Genomic DNA, 15,764 nt, shown 5'->3' with positions numbered 1-15,764 from the left:
GCTTTTAGGTGTACGTGTGGCATCTTTTCAAGCATGTTATGCACAGAGGCTGCTCTAGGCATAGACAAGAAGACAGTTGCCTAGGGCATCAAGTTCACAGCAAATACCCTGCAATGCAGGCTAACTGTCCGCGCATACCCTGAGGTACATCAGTGGTGCCTTAATGCGCTTTGATCAAGTCCTCTTTGAAACACGACCAAAGTTCATTCACAAACTGTTAATGTGCATCAGTAGGCTGCACATGGTGTACAACCTGAGCATATTCACACACTTTCAGATGCCTCAGCACGGACCATGTGGCTGGTGGGGCCTGGCCTGGCAGGGAAGCCCGGCAGGAGCCCACAGCCCAACCTGGACCCTGGCGGCCTGGCCCTGGATGAGAACTGAGGATGAGGTGCCCCCACCTCCCACGGTAGGCAGTGACCAGGTAAGTGGCACCCACTGTTCCCGATCTATCCTCTGCTTGTCTGAACTTTTGCCCCTCTCCACTCCCTGTGTCCTACCCCCAACCCATCTGCCCTGACCCCTCCAGGTCTTGCCCCCGTTTCTGCCCGTGTCTTAACTTCCCCACCCTACCTCACCTGTCACCCAGGGTACTGCTCCCCATTTATCTCCCACCTCACCTGCCCCCTAGTCCCCTGGGGTCTCCCCCTTTCCCATCCACCTACCCCCCAGGGTCCTGCCCCACCATGTCCTGCCCCCTTCGTTATCTGCCCTCAGAGTCCTAGCCCCCCATGCTATTAGCCCTCTTCTCTAGCATCCTGCCCCCGCTAGCCCCTCGTGTCCCCCCAACACCATCTGCCCCATGATCGGCTTCCTGTCTGCTATTTTCCTAGTCCCCCATCTGTCTCCATGTTCTATCCCCCACCCCTTAGTTCCCCACTGTGTCCTGAACCCCTCCCCATCTGTCCTGTGTCCTGGTCTTCCCTCCTGGTCCTGTCCCCATCCCCACCCCGTGCTCTGACTCCAGTACCCCTGTATTATTCCCCACATTGTTCCACCCATGTATTGCATGTCCCCACCTTTCCATGTCAGGGATTGCCCCACTGGCCTGGGGCATCTCCTCCTGTACCCTAGGGTGCCCTGAGGGGTTTGCTTGGGATGTTGGGGGCAGAGCCCCATGCTGTGAGACCCAGGTCATGATGCTCTTGGGGATAACTCCCTAATGCGTGGCTGGGCTGGGCTGCTGGCTCCTTGTGTGGAGGGAGGAAGCCTGTTTATGGAGGAACACACTGCTATATTTGCTGCTCTATCACCCCAAAAGAGGAATTCACCAGAAGGAGGGGTCAGTAATGTGTGGGGTGTGTGTGTCACTTCTGTCTTCATGGCGCATCCCCTTTGAAATATGGGTGCTGTTTTAAAGGACTTGCTTAGGTCCCATATACCTTTGTGCTGGATTCCGGAGGGGCGGTGTCATAATACACAGGCATGATAAGGTGTGTGAAATTGTAAGCCAATAGGTAAGTGGAAGAGGGACCACCAATGATCCATTTCCACCCAGGTTACAAAACCTGGCTCAGTTGCCAACATTCACGCAGTAAATAAGCACCCGACTTTCACAATAAGCCAAAAATCAAGCTAATCCCATTTCAAAACAAGGCCAAAACAAGCCAACCTCTAAGAACCCCAACACTCTATGTGACTAGATCCCCCCGGTTTGCAGTCTGGGACTGTGGTGGGCCACTGTGCACCGCTGACTCTCTCCCCCTCGTACCCCTGCTTGCTGGAGCCAATCAAAAAAAAAAAAAAGCTACAAGCCAAAAGCCAGCCAACAAGCAACTCACAAGCCAATTAAGCCAAAAAACAAGCCCAATTTCTGCATTTTTTCGTGGCTTTGGCATGTCTGAAACCTGGCCCTGCCACTGCCATCAGTGCTAAGAGCTATCTGTTAGGAGGCTCTTTGCATCTGCACTGTCACCCACCTTCCCATCCTCAAGCTGCCTGCAGCTGCTTGACAGCACAGCTCCTGGAGGAGCTGTGCTACTAGTGCCCATAGCCTACCTCAGAGGAAGGTTCTGCACTGCAGAGATGCTGACACTGCCATGCTGGGGACCATGTAAACATGTAGGTAGGCACGTAGATAGATAGCTGCTCTGTGCACGTTACTGACAGCATGCTTTGCTCTGAGCTTTTAGCAAGGACCGTGTCATCCCGTCTGCTCCATTGTTCCCACTTCTCCGATCTAGAACACTGCTATGCCAGCACACCCTGCTTTGGCTTACCTGCCTCCATTCCTTTCTAATCCGGGGAACTGCAGATGTCAGCCCCTTTCTGCTCATGGAAGGGAAAGGCTCCCCATAAAGGCTCATGGGCTATGGTTTGCCCTGAAAGTTGAGGAGCACAAATCTTTTACTGTCACTTGCGTAAATCAGGTCAACAGTCATGTGCATGCTTCAAAAAGAAAAAAAAGGGAGGAAATTTCCCATGAGATTCATAGAAAGGAAAATGGCAACTTATCTTCATTCTACTACATAAATTATCTGCTTCCTAATGCTGCCATGAGGCAAAAAAGAACCAGCCATATATTACATCCTCATCAAATAAATATAGCGTCTGATTTGTCCTACCTGGGGCATTTTTTGCCTCAACTTATCCCTAGTCTGCATTTTTGACATGCTAGCGTGAAAGCCATGTTAGACACAAAAGATATTCCACCTCTGAAGTTGGTGCATAACACCTAATGCAGAGTCAGAGAGTCAAAGGCCTGGTCTACACTTAAAAGTCATGCCAGCACAGCTATGTCAGCTAGGAGTGTGGAAATATCACACCCCTGACAGACATAGTTGTCTTGGCAAAAGCCCTAGTGCAGATGCAGTTATACCAGCAAAAAACACTTTTCATTGATATAACTTATTTTGCTCAGTGCCTCTCCACTAGGAGGTTTTACCCGTATAACTAAACCAGGCCAAATTCTTCTCTATTATGGCTCTGGTGAGTTGGCCTAATTGGAATTACTCTGGATTTACATGAGTGAACCTTAGAGCAGAATTTGTCCTAGTACTTCTAAGGAGATGGCTGGACATACCTGTTTATAGAACCACACATGCTGTGCACTGTGTTTGCTAATGGAAAGGTCACAAAACAAATATTAGCAAAAGCAATCAAGAATGTCAAATGGAAATTCCCTCGAGGAGGTGTCCTCTTACACCCCACAAATTCAGGTTGGCAACTTGTGACAGGTGCAATCTGGCTCCCATATGTCTCACACAAAGAGCATAGGAATGCATAGCCATTCTCCTTCCATCATTACAGCAAAATGTCAAAAGATTCACCTCTCAGCATGAAGACACTCAGAAACACAGAAGAAAAGCACTTGGCATCATCCCTGGAAAATACACACTGTGCTAAGGAGCCAAATGGAGAGTGTAGTTTGTTAGCCACTGCTGAACACCAAGTGTTAGAGAATCACGCATAATGGCCCCATACTTGGCTGCAGCCTGATGGCTGCCCTAAATTACACTGTCTGGCAATGGCCCCAAGGGGTCATTACAGAATGCAGGCACTGGTCAGGCTGGAAATAAGACAGGAATAGCCTTTTTTGCAATCCCCTGGCATTTTCACTGGTGGTGCCAGCTGAAAATGAAATACTAATGACAGTTTTCAAAAGTCAACAAGAATTGTTTGAACTTCAAGCAGGTTTGGTTCAGATTCTGTTTGAGTTCTGGGCATAGATTTAGTTACTTCAGATGAACCAATTGGCCTGTGCCCAATTCTGTTATGGTTCCATACTTCAGTGACCACTGGATATGGACTAGTAATGAAGCCATACTGTATGAGTAGACTGCCTATTACCATGCATTTTTTCATCATAAGAACATAAGAAGGGCCATACTGGGTCAGACCAAAGGTCCATCTAGCCCAGTGTCCTGTCTTCCAACAGTGGCCAATGCCAGGTGCCCCAGAAGGAATGAGCAATACGGGTAATCATCAAGTGATCCATCCCTTGTCATCCATTCCCAGCTTCTGGCAAACAGAGGCTAGGGACACCATTCCTGCCCATCCTGGCTAATAGCCATTGATGGACCTATTCTCCATGAATTTATCTAGTTCTTTTTTGAACCCTGCTATAGTCTTGACCTTCACAACATCCTCTGGCAAGGCATTCCACAGGTTGACTGAGCATTGTGTGAAAAAATACTTCCTTTTGTTTGTTTTAAACCTGCTGCCTATTCATTTCATTTGGTGGCCCCTAGTTCTTGTATTACGAGAAGGAGTAAATAACACTTCCTTATTTACTTTCTCCACACCAGTCATGATTTTATAGACCTCTATCATATCCCCCCTTAGTTGTCTGTTTTCCAAGCTGAAAAGTCCAAGTCTTATTAATCTATCCTCATACAGCAGCCACTGTGTACCCCTAATCATTTGTCCAATATATCTTTTTTTTGAGATGGGGCGATCACATCTGGATGCGGTATTCAAGATGTGGGTGTACCATGGATTTATAGATCACTATGGACATTTACGATCAGGATTTGGTTGTGCCTGATGTGTGGAGTGCATTGCCTCAGTGAAGAGCTGAGAGGCAGAATGGTTAAGTGGGGAAACCGAGGCACAGAGGACTTGCAGGCCAGATTGTGTGTTTTGCAAGGTGGCTCACTGTGAGTGTGATGCAGAATGCACCATCCTAGATGGGTGTGTCAGGAGGGCTTTTGCTTCAGTCAGGGAGGTACTGTTCCTTCCTCAGCTCACTAACACAAGGGGAAGCATGCAGACTGCATCACAGCTTGGGATGGTGCAGCTGGCTTTCCGTGGCATGTCTGGACAGCTCTGCAAGCCAGTATGAAGAAGAGTGGGGGTAGTCTGTGTCCATTCTAATGGTGTTTTAGGAGGCATCACAAAGGTTGCTTGTGTCCTAGCTATGCATGGAAGCTTAAGGGAGGAGCAGAGTTTGTAAAGCTCCTTTTGCCGTTCCCTTCCCCTATACAAACATTTAGGGATAGGACCCTATCTAACTGTAAGGCTAGGTCTACGCTGGGGGACCTAAGATACACAACTTCAGTAAGAAACTTACTCAGTGACAACCAGTATGTGAGTAACGTAAGCAAGAAGAAAATCCCTCTCTCCCATCTCTGACATCCTTGGTTAATCATTGCATAGCACTGAACTGAAAGCACCAAGAACTGAAGCCCTCTCTTTATTCACTAACCAAACAGAGCTTTATCATCATTAGCAGCGGCAACAGAGAAAATGTCTCCCAGAAGCGTTCCCACCTCCAGAGAAGGGGCCACTTTTAGAAGTGGGAAGGTAGCCCCCTGTGAATGCTAACGTGGTTGAAAATTGGTGCCTATGCAGAAGCTGACATTTATGATGTGGGCACCTCTCTGCTGGGAACTAGACAGAAACCCCCGTTTATTTCACACAGATCACCGGACAGCAATTCTGCTCTCACTGCTGCTGGATTTGAACCAGTGGCTTTATTTTAGTAATAATGAGCTATATTAAAAAGAGATCTTTTTTCTTGGGTATCCAGATTTTTTAATGTATAATTAGTGATGAGTTACAATAATAATTATAATTTGAGGTTCTCGTAGGCCCTCATAGTTACAGTTCCATACAAATAAAAAAGTATCATGATCATTACTGTTATTATTATTTTATTAAAGTAGGAATAGAGGATCTAATACAAAAATAGGTTTTGCTGGCACTTTAACAGGACATATCCAGAAACTAAATCTATTTTTTTTCTTAAAACACATCAGTCAAGATATTTTATTATAATGATTAAAATTATCTTTTTTTTTCATGTCCTAGTTTACACTGACAGAAGTGGGTAGAAACCAGAGGTGAATCTAGCTCAGTGTGTAGTACAAGGAAGAAACCAGCAAACAATGAATAGAGAGGTTACAGAGTTCAAATAGCCCTGTTCCCCATCTTATAACATCTCCACATGTTACATGCAGAATTCCATCAAGAGTAGTCTTCGTTTCTTGTGAATCTTGCTTTTGTGACACAAATGTGGGGAGATGATGGGACACAAGTAGGGCAAGACTATTTCCACATTTTAAATGTCATTCTCTCCATTATTTAAGGTCCATTAACATGAGTTTTTGTAATATTAGAGTAATTAAAGGCCTGATCCAAAGCCAAATTATGTAAGTGGAAAGATTCCTATTGATTTCAGTGGACTTTTGCTCAGGATCTACTTCTGGGCAGGGCCTGATGCAAAGCCCACTGAAATCAGTGGAAAGACCCCCATTGACTTCAAACGGGGGGTGCAGCAGGGTTGTGCTTCACCCTGAATCCCTAGGCAGAACCTGGAATTCCAGCCAGAATTTCCTCTGGGAACACCCATGCAATACTCACCAGCCTGGCAGTTCCATAGAATCATAGAATCATAGAATCTCAGGGTTGGAAGGGACCTCGGGAGGTCATCTAGTCCAACCCCCTGCTCAAAGCAGGACCAAACCCAACTAAATCATCCCAGCCAGGGCTTTGTCAAGCCTGACCTTAAAAACCTCTAAGGAAGGAGATTCCACTACCTCCCTAGGTAACCCATTCCAGTTCTTCACCACCCTACTAGTGAAAAAGTTTTTCCTAATATCCAACCTAAACCTCCCCCTCTGCAACTTGAGACCATTACTCCTTGTTCTATCATCTTCTACCACTGAGAACAGTCTAGATCCATCCTCTTTGGAACCCCTTTCAGGTAGTTGAAAGCAGCTATCAAATCCCCCTCATTCTTCTCTTCTGCAGACTAAACAATCCCAGTTCCCTCAGCCTCTCCTCATAAGTCATGTGCTCCAGCCCCCTAATCATTTTTGTTGCCCTCCGCTGGACTCTCTCCAATTTATCCACATCCTTCTTGTAGTGTGGGGCCCAAAACTGGACACAGTACTCCAAATGAGGCCTCACCAGTGCTGAGTAGAGGGGGATGATCACATCCCTCGATCTGCTGGAAATGCCCCTACTTATACAACCCAAAATGCCATTAGCCTTCTTGGCAACAAGGGCACACTGTTGACTCATATTCAGCTTTTCGTCCACCGTAACCCCTAGGTCCTTTTCTGCAGAACTGCTACCCAGCCATTCGGTCCCTAGTCTGTAGCAGTGCATGGGATTCTTCCGTCCTAAGTGCAGGACTCTGCACTTGTCCTTGTTGAACCTCATCATATTTCTTTTGGCCCAATCCTCTAATTTGTCTAGGTCCCTCTGTATCCTATCCCTACCCTCCAGCGTATCAACAACTCCTCCCAGTTTAGTGTCATCTGCAAACTTGCTAAGGGTGCAGTCCACACCATCCTCCAGATCGTTAATGAAGATATTGAACAAAACCGGCCCCAGCACCGACCCTTGGGGCACTCCACTTGATACACTCCAGGGATCCATCACCCCTGAAGACACTGCAGCGTGGTTCCATGCACAGCTGTCTGTGCTGGTCAGTGTAGAGCAGTTGGCTATGGTTCCACTCCCATATTACCTCTTACAGGCAACTGAGACCTACAGAAGTTCCAGGAGGGAGCAAAGCCTGTGCTTCCCAGCCATATTGTGTCTGCCCCTTGCAGGGATGGAAAGAGAGGTGGGAAGAGGCTCCTGCATGCCCCCAAAACAATAAAGCTGCCTTGCTTGTTACTGTGGGAGCAGCAGGTTCTTCTTTGAATGCTTTCATAAATCCATTACGTTGAGTGTGTGCATCTCACGTGCTGGTCCTGAAGAGGTTTCTCTAGTAGTACCTGTAAGGGCAGCCACGCCTGCTCCCCAGACTCCGCGGTGGATAGAGACAGGAGGAGATCCCCCTTCATCGGTGGAGTCCTCAAAGAGATACAGGATGCAGTCAAGCTTTAGAACAGATTCTTTGACTCTCATGGCATCATGCCTTCTGGGGGTTTATACTGGCTTAGCGAACCGAGCGAGCAAGTCGTTCAGCTTGGATCACAAATGATCTCTCAACATGACCATTCTAAGATCAGTATTTCAAGTAGGCTCAGTCCTATCACCCTCCTTATGGACTGATTCACAACCCTTCAGAACAGGAAATCATCTCTTTTCTGTTCAAAGGCAGGTCACAATCCTGGGTCCATCGCAGATATGTTTCTCTTCCTCTTGGGCAATGGCCTACACTAGGCCTATCCTCTCATGCCACTGATTCCCAAGGCCATTTTCAAGCTGAAGCAAGAACAAAGCAAAGTTATACTCATTGCACCAGCCTGGGAAAGGCAGCCTATGCAAGCTGTCCATCAGCGAACCTTTACCTCTGCCTTTAGTCAAGGATCTGTGTTAGGAAGTGGGACATGGGCAATCTTTCCTAGAGGTTAGAGATGGAGACCAATCCAGTAGTTAGAGTTGGAGTGTGGCCTAATGGGCAGAGCTGGGAACAGGAACCAGAAGACAAGCTAAGGGTCAGAGCTGGAATCAGGAACTGGGCAAAGGGCTTGGGTCTGGAGCAGACTGGAACTGGATAGGAAAAATGCTGGAGCAAGACTGAAAACAAGGCTGGAAACAAGGCCGGCACAGGGATGATCATAGCTATGGGCATTAGCATTGAGCAGTTAGCAACCTGCTGCTGCTGAGCTTAAATGCAGACCTGTAGGCTCCTTGCAGCCAACTGAGTGGGCTGGCCAATCAGATGATTCTGCCACAGCCCAGCTGGGCTTATTTGACTAGCCTGTGGCTCAGCTGAGGGAACTCAGACCCCTAGTTCCTGACAATCTGAAATCCCAGCATCACGGGCAGGTGTAGCACCTGAACCATCAGTTGTTACACCTCATAGCTTAATAATAGGAAACCATCCACAAGTGCTATTTACCTTAGTATGTGGAAGCATTTCTCTATCTGGGTGGCTAGCCATGGTGTGTCTCCTATGCAATCTATGATTCAAAAGATTTTGCATTATTTGTTACACTTAAAAGAGTCAGATTTGGTAGTCATCAAAGTGCACCTGGCCACAATTACAGCATTTAACTCCCCATGTTACATGATAGGACTGTATGCTTTAACCCTATGGTCACTAGGTTCTTTAAAGGCCTAGAAAGATTGTTCCCACCTATCAAAGTCCCTACTCCACAGTGGGATTTGAATTTAGTGTTATCAGCCCTTGTGAATCCCCCTTTCAAACTGTTGGCCTCATGTTCATTGTTATGACTCTCGGCGAAGGTGGCCTTTCTAAAAGCCATCAATTCTGCAAGGAGGGGAGGGGAGCTACATACACTTGTGATGGATCCTCCATATACTGTTTTTTACAAAGCTTAGGCCACACCAAAAGTTTCTCTCCAAAGTAGTATCTGATTTCCACTTCAACCAACCTATATATTTACTGGTCTTCTCTCCAAAGCCACAAGCTCATGAAGATGAACAAAATGTCCACACTTTGGATGTTTGTTGATCCCAGGCTTTTTATCTGGAAAGAGCAAAGCCCCTTTGGATATCTTTGAGCTATTTGTCTCTTACACAGAGTGAATGAAAGGGCATCCTATAACAGCCCAACAGCTATCCAAGTGGATGACTGGCTGCATTGCCATGTATTACAAGATCCAGAGCTTCCCACCCCCTGAAAAACTCTCTGCACGTTCAGCCAGAGTGCAAACAGCCTCGATGGCACTTGTGGGAAATATCTGTGTAGTGGACATCTGTGGAGCAGCCACATAGTCTTCAGTCCACACTTTTGCTAGATATTGAGTGATTACTACCACATGAAGAGAAGACACCAATGTGGGGAAATCAGTTCTTCAGCCCCTCTTCTGATGAGACTCCTAGCCCCACTTCCATTGGACTCTTCGTGGGAGTCACCTAGTGTAATGGACATATGCAATCATTCAAACACGAAAGAAGGGTTACTCACCTTCTTGAAAGCGTTGCATATATTCATTGAACAACCCATCCTCTGTCCCCAACATATCAGAGAAACTTTACAAGGCAAGGGTACAGCAAACAGGTGATAAAAGAGTCACACCATTTCTCAACTTAGTTGTTTAAGAAGGTGAGCTGCTAAGGTGATGCTTCCTTTGGGCTGAGATTATGGATTGATTCCAGTCTAGACTTGCAGTGAGCACTATAATTATGTACTTTGGCAAGAAAACCTTTCAGCGGTCCCAGCCATCTTGCTGTGCACATGGTGGACATTATGCTCTTCATTCTGCTAGGCTTACAATGTAGAACAAGCCTAAAAATGAAAGCCTTCCAAAAAGCACATTACTGAACCAACAACAATGATATTTTGGATCTGTGAGAAGGAAGCCCAGGACCTTAATAGTGAACATTAGTAAGAGAAGAAAAAGGGAGAGAGGGACATGTATAGCCTGAGAATCAATAAGCCAAAAACATACCATGGAAATGCCTTTTTAGGGCAAAACTCTTGGATCCACACAGCAGACTCCATGGTACTCTCTGCACACATAGAACTCCGCATTGATGGCAGTGGAGTTTTGACGGATGAAGCAGAGCAGAATAGCCTTCAAGAAATCCACTGTGTGTGGGTTGGGGAGGAGAATTTGGGTCTGATTCTCTAACAGTGTTCAGGAAGATGAAACAAAGAAAGCCTGGATTAAGCCTCCATTTATGTGTTCTTGTTTTAGAAGAACAGCAGAGAGAAGACTATGGGAGAGTATGAATTACAATTAACCAAATCAACCCCACAGCCACCAAAACCTGAATATTTCATGTTGTTACTTACTTTTATGATCTTGACCCCCAAATATTTGTAATGGAGTTTTAGTATATCTCAGGTTGACTACACATGAGATCCACTGTATTTCATTTTCCTCCCATTAATTTTAACCAAACTGGCTTTACACTTACAAACCTGTATGAATCCAGGCTCCATTCTAACTCCACACATAGAGTGCATGAAATGCATTTGACTTGGAGTGGCCATTTATGTATTTCACTTCCCAAGAGAGAGGTTAGCCCTAAGATTCTCTCACCTATGTTACTTAACAATGGTTTTCTACCTCTGAAAAGAAGAGCAAGTGATGTGGAGTTTGACACCATCAAATGGATGAGGTGGAGTGGAGGCAGGCAATGAAAGCAAGGTGCAAATATGAAGTAGGCAAACATTACAGGTTTCCTGTATTCCTCTCACTCCTCTGAAAAGGTGGAACACGCGTTAAAGGATGGACTCTGGGCAGCCTTAACTTATCTTGTTGCTAGAGGAATTCCTAGGTTTTTTTCACTAACACTAAGCAATCCCTCAAGACTTCCCTCCGTGCTCCAACCCAATCACCTCAACACTGATACACATACTACACATTCATTCACATACTTCAAAGGGAAAGATACATATTCAGGAAGGTTCATGTTTCATAACAGGTTATTCTTTTTTTTTAATTTACGGACTGGCTTAGAAATAGCAGTTCCTACTGCCCTCTGTCTCCCCCTTTCTATGAGTACAGTAAACAACCAAGTATAAAGATTTCAATGCCAGATGAACAAGTAACAAACATGCTACATGGAATTGGGGGATCGTGCATGTTTAGGTGAACTGCTGGAAGCAAACTCCTCTTAGAATATTAGTGGTTGGGGATGTCCCTCTTGTTCTTAGATATGTAATAAAATCACAGATTTACCCAACAAGCAATTTGCCCATTCTACAAATCCCGATTTTTTTTAATAAATTCCTTTGCCAATGTGTGCATTCTTTTAGCCTGCATAATGTTAAACCTACTAAGTGCTATTTACTGGAGTGGGGGGGAAAAAAAGGAAGGTTAAAAATAGAGGATAACTTTGTTTCCAGCTTATCATGTTCTCTCAAAATCTGGCATTGTGTAAATCCCCCAGTTAGCACTTCACACTTCTTCTTTGCAAGAAAGAAAACAATCTGAACTTTCAAGGTATTGCTGCAGAATTACACCAGGCCACAAAAACATAAAGGTTTTTGAAGCCATTAGGGAGATTTTTTTTTTTGGCACAGCTGTTTAGGAAGCAAAGTACCCAGAGATCATAAATGCAGAATAAGCCCTAGATGTGATCTTATTTACCAGGTAGTTTCCCTCCCTTTAAGAGACTTTATACACAAGTCTAGACAGGTTAACGCCGAATGGCCACCTTATTTCACATTAATGCATCTTTCCATCCATTTGAATTTTTTAGCACTTCACTTATACTCCAAGGCCTGATAGATTTAGGAAATTTAGGAGATTTAGGAGATTTAGTAAAGAGCAGAAACAACGAAGAGTCCGGTGGCCCTTTAAAGACTAACAGATTTATTTGGGCATAAGCTTCCGTGGGTAAAAAAACACTTCTTTAGATGCATGGAGACAACACAGCTACCCCTCTGATACTTGTAAAGAGCAGGAACATTTTACAATGATGGGTCAATAGTCTGCCTAATCTTGGAGATAAAGCAATGAATTTGATCTTAGAAGGACACTATGAACTACTTTTTTGTAGTTTTTGGTTTTTAACACTCTGTGGTTTTATAATATCTCTAGAGAAGCTTAGAGTTTCCATCACAGATTTTATCCTTTTCTATTTTTGCAAACATGTACGCACCTGATTCCCTCTGCTATGCATTACAGATGCCAGGGAAGGTTAACTATAAAGGCATAACATGTCAAAACCCACTCCCAAACGCTACTGAGTGTCTGTAGGATGATAGAATGCATGCCACTATGGGGCTATTGCTTACAGAGCTTTGTGGTCTCCACTCACCCCTGGCACCTGCAGGAGCAAATGTGCCCTAGGGAAGATTCACCACTGCCCTTTATCAGGAGTTCTGCCACAAGAGGGCAGCTTGTGGGTCTGGCTTTCAGGAGCACTGAGCACCTGCATGGCCCTTGATTGAAACTGGAGTTGTCAGTGCTCAGTACATTTGAAAATCACACGCTTGATGGCTAAGGCTGGGCACTCAAAAACCAAGACACCTAAAACTCAAGGCTACTTATGAAAATGTGGGCATTAAAGTACAGTCAAGTCTCCATATTGGCAAGGCTGGCTAGTGCCTTCGGCTTCTATGTTCCCACTACTGGCAGATTTTCTACCGGGGGCATCCACAGCCTGGGTTACACGGGTGTAATCAAGTCCACTGAACATGTGCGTCTGTGAGACAAATTAAGTTATTTCCCTCTGGCTGTGTACGTTGTATTATATCCTCGGGTCTGACAGGCTACTGTGTTACAGAGAAGTAAACTTATATAACACTTGTTTTGATATTATATCTGGTCCAATGCATTGTGCATCTTTTACTGACATGATGAGGCTTCAAAACACCCAAATGTTAAATGAATGCGCAGAAAAGGGTAAACATTCCCAACTAAATATACCGAATGCTACATACTCATGTCATCCAAACTGGAGATAAAAATGGCTTCCAAGTATAATTATTACAATATTCAGTATCGGACCTAATTTACCAAACAAAAGTGCAAACACGAAATGTAGATGTTCAACGCAGCTAAAAGCTGGATTCAGGAAGAAATACATTGAGTTTCTGCACTGTGGGAACCATACCGTTTTTTTTTACTGGCTCCATCTCCTAATCTGAACATTTAGATATTTCTTCTGATTAGGGATTACAGCCAAATTGCTCTGTGATTCTGTAGGTGCAAACCAGCAAAGTCAGAAAAAATAAACATTCTAAATCCATTCCTAAGTCAAACCAATATGTTCTGTGGGATCAATCCTCCCACCAATGGAGTTAACTGGAGTAGGGAGTGCACAACAAGGCTAACAAAATACAGGTCCAGAACTTCTAATGTCCCTTATGAAAAAGTCCATCGAATTAAATAGAGAATGATAACTAGAGCTGAGTGAAAACTGATATTTCTATCCCATGGGAAATCCCATTATTTCAGCATTTGTTTTCATCCTGAATCAGAATGAAAAGTCGAACCACTGAATTTTTTTGCTCAATGAAATCAGAAAATGTTGATTTGGTTAAGATAAAACATTTGCTTTTGGCATTTCTGATCCCAACAAACATTTTGATATTCCCAATTTTAAATGTTTTGCTTGGTTGACCTGACCCAAAATGCCCATTCAGCCTGTGTTACATCAGGGGAGATGTAGTCTGGCCATGCAGCTTAACCCACAGGAGTGAATGGAGGCGCAAACTAAAGTTCCCGTGAGGCAATGCAGCACAGTAGCAAAATGAAGTTTAATTTTGAACTGACTGAAAACAAAATACTGGATCAGTTGAACAATCCAGAGTATTCTGATAGGTCAAACCAACCCCAGACAAAATCTATAATTTCCATTTTCCCACTAGAAAATAAAAAAAAAATCAGAAAAATAAAAAATTTTCAACAAAAAACCTGAGTCTTCAGAACCTCCATTTTCTGTCAGAAAACCATGCTGATGGAAAATTTCCTACTAGCTCTAATGAGATCCTTTCTGTAACATTTTAAAACCAACCTGTTGAAATCTATAGCAGAGAGGGGAATGGGAGATGGGCCTCTCCCCATGAGACACAGAGAGCACAATGCTACCAGTCACCCTGTACCACCCTGGAGCGAAACCCCCTTTCCGAGTTTTCCATGAAACTCATCCTCAGGCCAGGGGGCTAAGGGCCTGACCCCAACTCACTGACATCAGTGGAGAGATTCCCTTTGTCTTCACTGGGCTTTGGATCAGACTCTAAATGCTATAATTTACATTATAAGCTTGGAGTGTAAATTCTACAGATTTCTATTATTTTCTATAGAATCCTGGTTTCATTTTATAGAACTGTTCCATAATGGGTTGCATCAGGTAAAATGTGTAGTTCCTAGAAAAATGAAGTTGTCCTAACTTGTACTTTCACTTGAATTCTTTACATGTGTGCAGAAAAGAATATAGAATCATAGAACTGCAAGGGACCTCGAGAGGTCATCAAGTCCAGTCCCTTGCACTCAAGGCAGGACTAAGTATTATCTATACTATCCCTAACAGGTGTTTGTCCAACCTGCTCTTAAAAATCCCCGATGATGGAGATTCCACCACCTCCCTAGGCAATTTATTCCAGTGCTTAACCACTCTGACAGTTAGGAATTTTTTCCTAATGTCCAGCCTAAACGACCCTTGCTGCAATTTAAGCCCATTGCTTCTTGTCCTATCCTCAGAGGTTAAGAAGAACAATTTTTCTCCCTCCTCCTTGTAACAACCTTTTATGTACTTGAAAACTGTTATCATGTCCCCTCTCAGTCTTCTCTTCTTCAGACTAAACAAAACCAATTTTTGCAGTCTTCTCTCGTAGCTCATGTTTTCTAGACCTTTAATCATGTTTGTTGCTCTTCTCTGGACTTTCTCCAATTTGTCCACATCCTTCCTGAAATGTGGCACCCAGAACTGGACACAATACTCCAGGTGAGGCCTAATCAGCGCAGAGTAGAGCAGAAGAATTACTTGTCGTGTTTTGCTTACAATACTCCTGCTAATACATCCCAGAATGATGTTTGCTTTTTTTGCAACAGCGTTACACTGTTGACTCATATTTAGCTTGTGATCCACCATGACCCCCAGATCCTTTTCCACAGTACGCCTTCCTAGGCAGTCATTTCCCATTTTGTATGTGTGCAACTGATTGTTCCTTCCAAAGTGGAGTACTTTGCATTTGTCCTTATTGAATTTCATCCTATTTACTTTAGACCATTTCTCCAGTTTGTCCAGATCATTTTGAATTTTAATCCTGTCTTCCAAGCACTTGCAACCCCTCCCAGCTTGGTATCATCCGCAAACTTTATAAGTGTACTCTCTATGCCATTATCTAAATCATTGATGAAGACATTGAATAGAACCAGACCCAGAACCAGTCCCTGCGGGACCCCGCTTGTTATGCCCTTCCAGCATGACTGTGAACCACTGATAACTACTCTCTGGGAATGATTTTCCAACCAGTTATGCACCCACCTTAT

The 15,764-nt window shown here is 44.4% G+C and overlaps 1 long non-coding RNA gene across 1 annotated transcript in view; it reads left to right on the top strand.

The window, feature by feature from the left end:
- The window catches only part of LOC123367403, a 75,587-nt gene that overhangs the window by 16,410 nt on the left and 43,413 nt on the right, over positions 1-15,764 (top strand). Inside the window, exon 2 of the long non-coding RNA XR_006578446.1 lies at positions 278-427. This is a non-coding gene — a long non-coding RNA (uncharacterized LOC123367403). The remainder of the gene's footprint in view (positions 1-277; positions 428-15,764) is intronic.

This window comes from Mauremys mutica, chromosome 3, assembly GCF_020497125.1.
Source record: "Mauremys mutica isolate MM-2020 ecotype Southern chromosome 3, ASM2049712v1, whole genome shotgun sequence".
NCBI lineage: Eukaryota > Metazoa > Chordata > Testudines > Geoemydidae > Mauremys > Mauremys mutica.
This window is presented reverse-complemented; position numbering and strand designations above follow the sequence as displayed.